Below are 8,554 nucleotides of genomic sequence, written 5' to 3' on the forward strand. Positions count from 1 at the left end.
TAATATTTCATTCCAAATATTTTCATTGTAGGTGCAGGATAATGGTGTACGAAAATTAGACAAAAAATGACTACCTAATTAAAATTAATAAAGATGACAAATCCATATGATTATATGAACTTCACAAGTATTAATTTTATTAATTTAGATTGTTAAATATATAAAAATTAAAAAGAATAAAATACTTTTAAAATTAATGGATATATTCTTATTATCTTAAAATTTGCTCATAAATATTTTACATAATGCATATTTTGAGTGCATAATTTAAAAATGTAAGGGCATTTAAATGCATATTTTCGAACTCGTTAGTGCATATTTTAATGCATATTTTGCCAATTTTTAGTGCATGAATGCATGCTTATTTGTGCTTTTTTTAGTGCATGAACTTACGAGCCCTGGATGAGTAGTTGGTCAAAAGGACTATCAGCGCCATCTATCAAATTGCTAAGAATATCAAGCAAATACAATAAGAACAAAATCAATTATTGAAAAAAAACCTACTTCTAGAATGACACGAATTTCAATGGTAAGATTATTATGGAGGGCTTCTCGTGGGCTTTTTATTATATTTTAATTTTGAAGAGAGTTATGAGTATTTTCAGTTGTACAAACAATTTACAATTTAAATTATAATTTCAGTATAAAAAATTGTTAACACGTTTGGGAGTATTTATAAAAACACTTTTGGGCACAATGCTGTAACTAGTAATCGAATGTCTTGTGTAATCTAGCCTAATAAGTACTTCATTGTTTACCTTGCTGTAGACCATATTATTATCTTAATTATTGGAAAATACTGCATCAAATATAACTATAGATATTTATCTACTAGTACAGATAATATTTTCTGTGTTCACCGTTTGATAGCTTATGATCGTAAAATAACTAATATATTTAAAAAAGAAACTGAAGAAATAAGAAAAACAAAAGTTTGTAAAAAAATGCTGAGAAATTTGTGAAGTTGAAACAAATATATTGAATTAAGTACATAAAAAAATTAGGAAAACGTTTTGCAGGAAAAAATTAATTAGTCACAAAATAAATAGAAAAGATCATTATAATATAGAACAATATTAATAAATAAATAATAATAAACTAAAAATTGACAATAATTAAATTAAAAAAACTTTGGAAGACTATTGATCCAAGCTCCTCGAAGTGTTTTCTGGGTAACGCTAATAGGCTCAGATTAAGTGCAATATGTTAATACATGCAAAGCAATAAATGCGGCCAAACTTACTATTGTGAAGGGAAATATTATGCCCAAACGTTGTATACTTGTATGGCCCTAAACCTAAAGTGTTCCGTTTTGGGTAAATGCGCCCAAACGTATTTCCCCCGGCACTTCTACAGTGCTTATTACCCTTTCCTAATACTTGTCTAGAAACTAAATGGACATAATATGGTGATGAAACGAATAGGAGACACCTGGGTATAGTGAGATATGAAACGCATTTAGATACGGTTTATATTAATATAATATAGGTAGGTTTTTTCAAATTGAATAATTTAATTTGGTGAAAAAATATATTTAGCCAACATTATTATAACAATCCATTAAATATCAAATTAAACCAATCAATTATTAAATTGAATTAATAATTATTATGTGGTTCCTAGGACTTACCCATGGTGAATATAGATAGGGTTCTATCATCACGGTAGATTGTTTCCAAACACGGTCTTATAGAGTTGTAAAAGATATCTTCTAAGACCGCGTTTCCAATTATTAGGTTTTCATCTTAAACCGTTGTGGTACTTCAATGACAACTCGATAATGAATTAGGTATCAATCAATGTTCATAGTTTTAGCATATCAATTTTTTATTGTCAATTCTTACAAAAAAAAGTATTTATGAATACATTTTTTATTTTATCATAAACAGCTCATAAAGTTACGTATTTTTTTACCTAATTTATTTTATAAATCGAATTCATTAAGATGTAGTTATTATCTATATGAATACAATAGGTACTAAGTACTAGAGAGGTACCTGCATAGATTACCGATATACTTATAAATTAGAAGTTAATGGCTTGTTATTTAATAGGTACACCAAGTGTTCACATAATCACACAACATAGATATAAATAATAATTTCATATAAAAGCTCTTTTCTTTCTGTAGGAAAACCGTTTTTCTAGCGATTGTGTAAATACCACTTAAAGATATTATATCTTCTTTATAATAAAATACAAATTAAATAGCCTGCAAGTAGGTAACTGCCAGCTGGTATCTATATGTATGTTCTATTTTTCTACTTGTTTTTCAAAAAATAGCTGTGAGACTGAACGTAGTTTAGTAGACATATAGTCATATACCTAGATATGATTTGTTTACCTAGTTGATTGATTAATTAAAGTATGTAGCTACTTGATTTAAACTTTGCAGTAAAATTATTTCAAACAAACCGTAATTTTCATGACAAAAATCACATGATGTATAAATACATTACTTTTTTCTACTTATATTGTAATATATTGCCCCTGTCGTATTGATTATAATTTATACCGCGAGGTAGAGAAGATGTTATCTTCTCTAGAGAAGATAAAATAAATAAATAATACCATTGACAATTGAGTATTAACTATTAAGTATAGCACTGAATATAACATTATATTAATGTATTTAGTACTAGCCACTATATGGGTATATAATATTTCACTCAATGGTTTCAATGATATTACTTAATAATGTTTGTTACCCTCTCACTTGCTGCTGGAGAAGTCCCGTGGCCACATTTCAAAACAAAATCGGTATAACTGAAGACCGTGCAGCACCAAGCAGCACACAACTACACAAATTTATCATCCATGAATCGTAGTACTTGAATATTTGATATTTTGATAGTTGATGATATACGATATGATTGCATTGTTTAAGATACTGACACTGTCAAAAGGAGGGCATATGAATAGTAGTAAGTAAATAAATATACTAATATTAATTACTTAAATATTAATCCACTGTAATTTTTATTGGCGTCTGAAGTTAAAATATTGGCAGTATTTACCAAAATCACAAAAATTGGCAAAATAGAGTTAGAAAATCATAAAAAATGTTCTATGTGTATCGAACATATGAAATTTTTACACAAGATTCAACTAGATTTCTTACATTTAACAACCAAAAAAATGTTTACCCGAAAGTCAAATTAATTTTTTACGATCATTTGAAGTTATTGAAAGACATTTAATATTCAACAGTAATAATTAACAAATTCTCATACAAAGATTTTCTTATTTTGTTGTTATACAAAAACCATTAACCGTAGGTATTTAAAATTTTCATCAGGTGTTTATTTTATCATTTTCTATACATTATACGATTATCAAAATATATTGACTCGTTGTGGTTATTAATAGACACTTTAAAATGTATACAACTTGTATTATACAAGGTTCCTTATAAGTTGTTTCAATAGTAGTTGATTCAAAGGCAGGTTTTTTTATAATTATTTACATTATAAGTTCAAATATTAACAACATTTATCAAAATCTCGAAAATTAAAAAAATGTAAAAGTTAATAAATTATAAATTCATTTTTCATAGCTAAGGGTTGAAAATTTAGAATAAGAATTCTCGTAAATAGTTCATTATGTAACCAAAATATCTAAAAAATATATAAACACAGTTATATTTTACAGAAGAAATGCTTAAATTTGTCAAAACTAGATATCTAAATGAAGAATAACGATTTTAGTTGTAATATGATTAGTGATTATTGATTATGATTAATGAACAAATATAATAAATTATAATTAAGGTAGGAACTAAAATATAAAATATAACACTGTCACAATTTAAAAATTTGTCGGTGGGTACTTTTATCTGTTAAAATATATATTATAGTTTATAATATTAAATTGTTTATAATGACATTTTGAAATGCAATGTTTTGTAATCATTATAAACCTAACATGCATTATTAGATTAATGCTCAATTCGATATTGACATTAGGTAATAGAGTTTATTAGGATTTAAGATATACCTAATCTAACATAGTATTATTGCTATTTTAAAATTATGTACTTGAGAAAAATTTAAATAAGCTACAGTTTATCATTAAAATTAAAATAGATGTTTGAAAATGTTGCCAATGGTAAATTAGTCATCAACTAGTAAGAAAATCGCATCATTATATTATTTATCACACACATATACAAATACAATGACTCAACAGTAAAGTTGAGTGACATATCTTCGTATCAAATCACGGCCTTAGAAGATAAGGTCGGGATACACCCCTATTTAACAACGTTAATCAATTAGGTCACTTAGAGAGGACATTTTAGTTGAGTTTTTCGCCACTATTTTATTAAGCACCTCGAACAGAACTTTATTGAGGTTAATACCTCGTAAAAAATTAAAAATATTGTAACAGCAAACGTAAATTAAATATCAATACAAATAATTGTTACTGTTAATTTTATAATTTATAATTGTTATTCCTGAGAGAGCTGGACAAAGTTTAAAATATATATCTATGTAAAAATCAACTTTAGTTAAGTTCAGGTAAGATTATAGTCTATAGGACCCTAGCCCCTAGGTACAAATGAAAATATATAAGAATGATTATTCAGAGACCTTCTCTATATAGAGTGTCAGAGTTTAAAACATTTATAATAAAAAATCAATTGAGTCAAATTAAAGAAAGATAAATATTTGAAGGGTAGTCAAAAAGGGCGATGGCATGCAAATGTATTTCAAGATCAAATGCATAAATGATAAAGTATAGAATCATACACTAAAGACAGCAGTCTAGTGATTTATTTTGTGTACTGTGAGTCACAATTTGTGAGACACGTATCTATGACTATTTCAACAACTTTATAAACGGACATTGAATATATTGTGACTGAGAGAATTACTATGCTGCAGTATGCAAACGTAAAAGAGTTGCTTATAATATTATCCATAAATGTTGATAGCATTGCCTCTACTACCACAAACCTAGTTAAATCAATAATGATGGTAATATCTATAAATAATACTTATTACAAAATGTTCAGAAAAACATAAATACATTTCTTATTAAAATACATTTAATTTTTTATGCCTGCACTCGCTTAAACACATTATAAGAAACTCGCCCAAACTCATTATTTATATTATTAGGGTAAAAAAGTAATTCGGCCAAAAGCATAACGCCCGAATCCACCACCGCTCGACTGTCGGCGAAATGCTTACGTCACAGACATGCGTATCACGAAGTTGTAGACACAGGCCCGGATTAACACTACCGTAGACCCATGTGCTAATACGGTCCAGGACCAGTAGTGTTTAGTATTTAAATGATTGAGAAACCTATAATGTTTTGGAGAGGCAGTGTTGAATCTTAGTGTTTTAAGCCTTTAAAAACGAAAATATTTACAACATGAAAACCATCATGATATGTTACATTTATGCTGGAGTTATGCTGGAGTTAACGGAAGGCGAAAAGATGAAGAGGATATTTGAAGAGCTGAGATCGGCAAAGTTCAACATTCCAACTAAATTGTCGACACGGGTTGGAACTTGGCCGACGCTGAAAAGACACGAGTCCAAGCCGAACGTGGCCACGACTTGTCATCAACCAGCCGCAGCGGGAGACTCCGATGTCTACCACCAATGTTTGTCCGCTCCGGCCGAGATGCCCTGCAAGCCTTTTGAGCTTTCTGACGTGCTGGCCCAAAACGGACCCCGTTCAGTCCATCGGACCTTGAGTTATCCGTTCCGAAGGACGGAGGATCCAACGCGTCGCTGCAGGATAATGGTGCTGTGAGTTCGATGGATACGCCGAAAGGAGTAAACACGTTATCGTGTACGTCCGTGCAGTCGGCGCCCGAACTACCAGCAACATCGCCCAAAGTCCGGGAGACAAGCGAATTTGAAGACAGTTATGTCTTATATTACTTAAAATATGTTTGTACAAAGAAAAACTACGTTCTGAAATGAAATATGCAGAAAGTAGGTACATAACTGAGGTTGATACTTTATACAACACAATATTTGATCAGATTTGATTCCTCTTGTGTGCAAACACAGGTAAAATGTCAATTAAAGTCGGTCTTTAGTTATAAGTGTTATAACTTATAAGCAGTGCTGGAGAGTTGCAGCATTTGCTAATTATTATTTATTTTTGGCTCTAGCAGATAGTGCCACCGAAACTCATGTCAACATTACGTTACAATTATCTCAAATATTAAATTTGAAAATTCTGTTCTTTTTTTTGTACTTGTATTATTTTAAAAATGAGGGAAATATTTTATTCCTATGTTTTAAATTTATTGACCAGTTGTTCGGAACACATTATTATTATCATGTTTTGCGACAAAGTCAGTAGCTCACAAAACTCAAACGGCATTTGAACGATACTTTAATACGTAACTCGCTCTGTAAATATTTTCACATTTTCTTATTCTTATATGGCAGACATACCTATTTAGTTTAAAAAGCCTCAGTGTTCGGGCCTTACGTCGATTTGATTTTAATCGCAATTAATCGAGCGCACGGCAATTAGAACTTTAAGAATTTAATACAAAAAAAAAAACACTAATATTTTGGTTTAACCAAACAAAATATATTTAATTAATACCTAAATCACGTAACAATTATATACATTTTAATTTTAATATTAACTGGTCTCATCTAACGCACTTGAGATTGACGATAAACATTGCATCGGTCACAGCTGTCACAAGACTAAAAACTGGCCTTTGACCGATCGAGACGATAGCTCGTTATTTTTTCTTATCTTGTGCCGACAACGGCGATCGACCACTATCGATCGCCAATACTGAACACTCAGGTTATTTAACCTGTGGACATGTTTTCTAGTATCTACTCGATGTCTCGATGGTAACTATTGTCTATTAGTAAGTTAGTAAATAGTAAAATACAGAAAGTTGCTATCAAAATAGAGGATTAAATAAATACTAAAATGTCCCCTGTTTGAGCCCACAATGATAAGAAAAGGCCAAAGAGTCCCGACCTTATCTTATGAGGCCGTGTATCAAACGTACGAAACTTATTCTTAATAAGTTGTTCTTATTGCCATTAATAAAATATATCAAAATAAAATGTACACAATTTTTTTATAGACATTATTTGAATTTCAAACTTTGAAAAAATTGAATATTTGAACAAAAAATAAACAAATTTAATTAGGTATTACTTATTTTGGAGAACTTCAATTATTTGTATTGACTGAAGACTTTTTGCCAATATATATATAATTATTTACTCTATATATAGTCTATACGCATTTACACAATGAACCATTGACTATGATATTAAAAAAAATTTAAAAATTATTACATGAAACGTTGGTAATCGGAATACAAATTCCCGGGAAAAAAAATTCCCAGACTACAATTTTTCTCACAAAATTATTGAACAAATATTTTTTTAAACGCTAATTAGTGTAATTACTAATTACCATCATTGGCATCATTATTAATATTTAATAACAAATATAATGTAATCAGTAAATATACTAATAATATTTTGTTGTACATTGCGATTTTATATAAAATTCTGTAAAATTAAATCTCAAGGATAATTTTTTTTACTTTTCCTAAAATATGTTGACGATAATATTATACACCATCATGTTTAACCTTTTATAATCTATAATATAGGGTAAAAATTTGTATTATTTGACGTAGGTATATCGATCATTCCAAATAATTGTACATTATTATGCTATGTTTTTAACTGTGAGTTGTGAATACCGACCTAAATTTGTATAATTTTATATAATTTTATTATTATTATTGTTGTTTGTATTACTTGACGTTGGTATTCGAAATATTTTTATATACTTTATTTTTAACTTTGAGCACCAGTACATTCATTAACTGTAGTTTAATAATTATTTTTATTTTTATTTTATAATCATTTTAAATATTGTATCGATATAAAGTAAAATTTGAAAAACACATAAAATAATACTAATAATAGTCCTAATAATTATTATATTTACATTATCGTCAAAATATTATAGAAAACGTAATATTTTAAATGTTCAATCCTTATAACTATACAATTATTCAAATTAAACATTTTGTACATTTTAAGTATATATTTGTAGTTCAATAATAAACTAATGATGTTGGTAATGACACAAATAATGTTCAAATATTTGTTTAATAATTAAATTATTAATGAATAAATTTTCTTCCTAGAGTCAGCAATTTAATAAATTTTTCAGCAATTCGATACGTCAGTCGCTAGTAATTGTATAATTAAGAATATTTTATTGTATAATGTATTGTAATTCACTAATTTGTATAGTACAATATTTATTTCGTGGCTCAGGTAATAGATACAATATGATCTAACCCAATATACGGACTAAGGTTCGTGGTCTGGGGACCGCGATATTTGCTTATCGAAGTATAAATACTTATCTTATCAGAATTCTGTCATACCGCTGTGGCTAACAATGATAAGAGACATAATGACGTCATAGATCATAATGTATATACAACATAATAATTATAAATTATATTATTATTAATATAATTATATTATATTATATGACATCATGGGCAGTGAGACATTTT

Source organism: Myzus persicae, unplaced genomic scaffold, assembly GCF_001856785.1.
Source record: "Myzus persicae strain clone G006 unplaced genomic scaffold, MPER_G0061.0, whole genome shotgun sequence".
In the NCBI taxonomy this organism is placed as follows: domain Eukaryota; kingdom Metazoa; phylum Arthropoda; class Insecta; order Hemiptera; family Aphididae; genus Myzus; species Myzus persicae.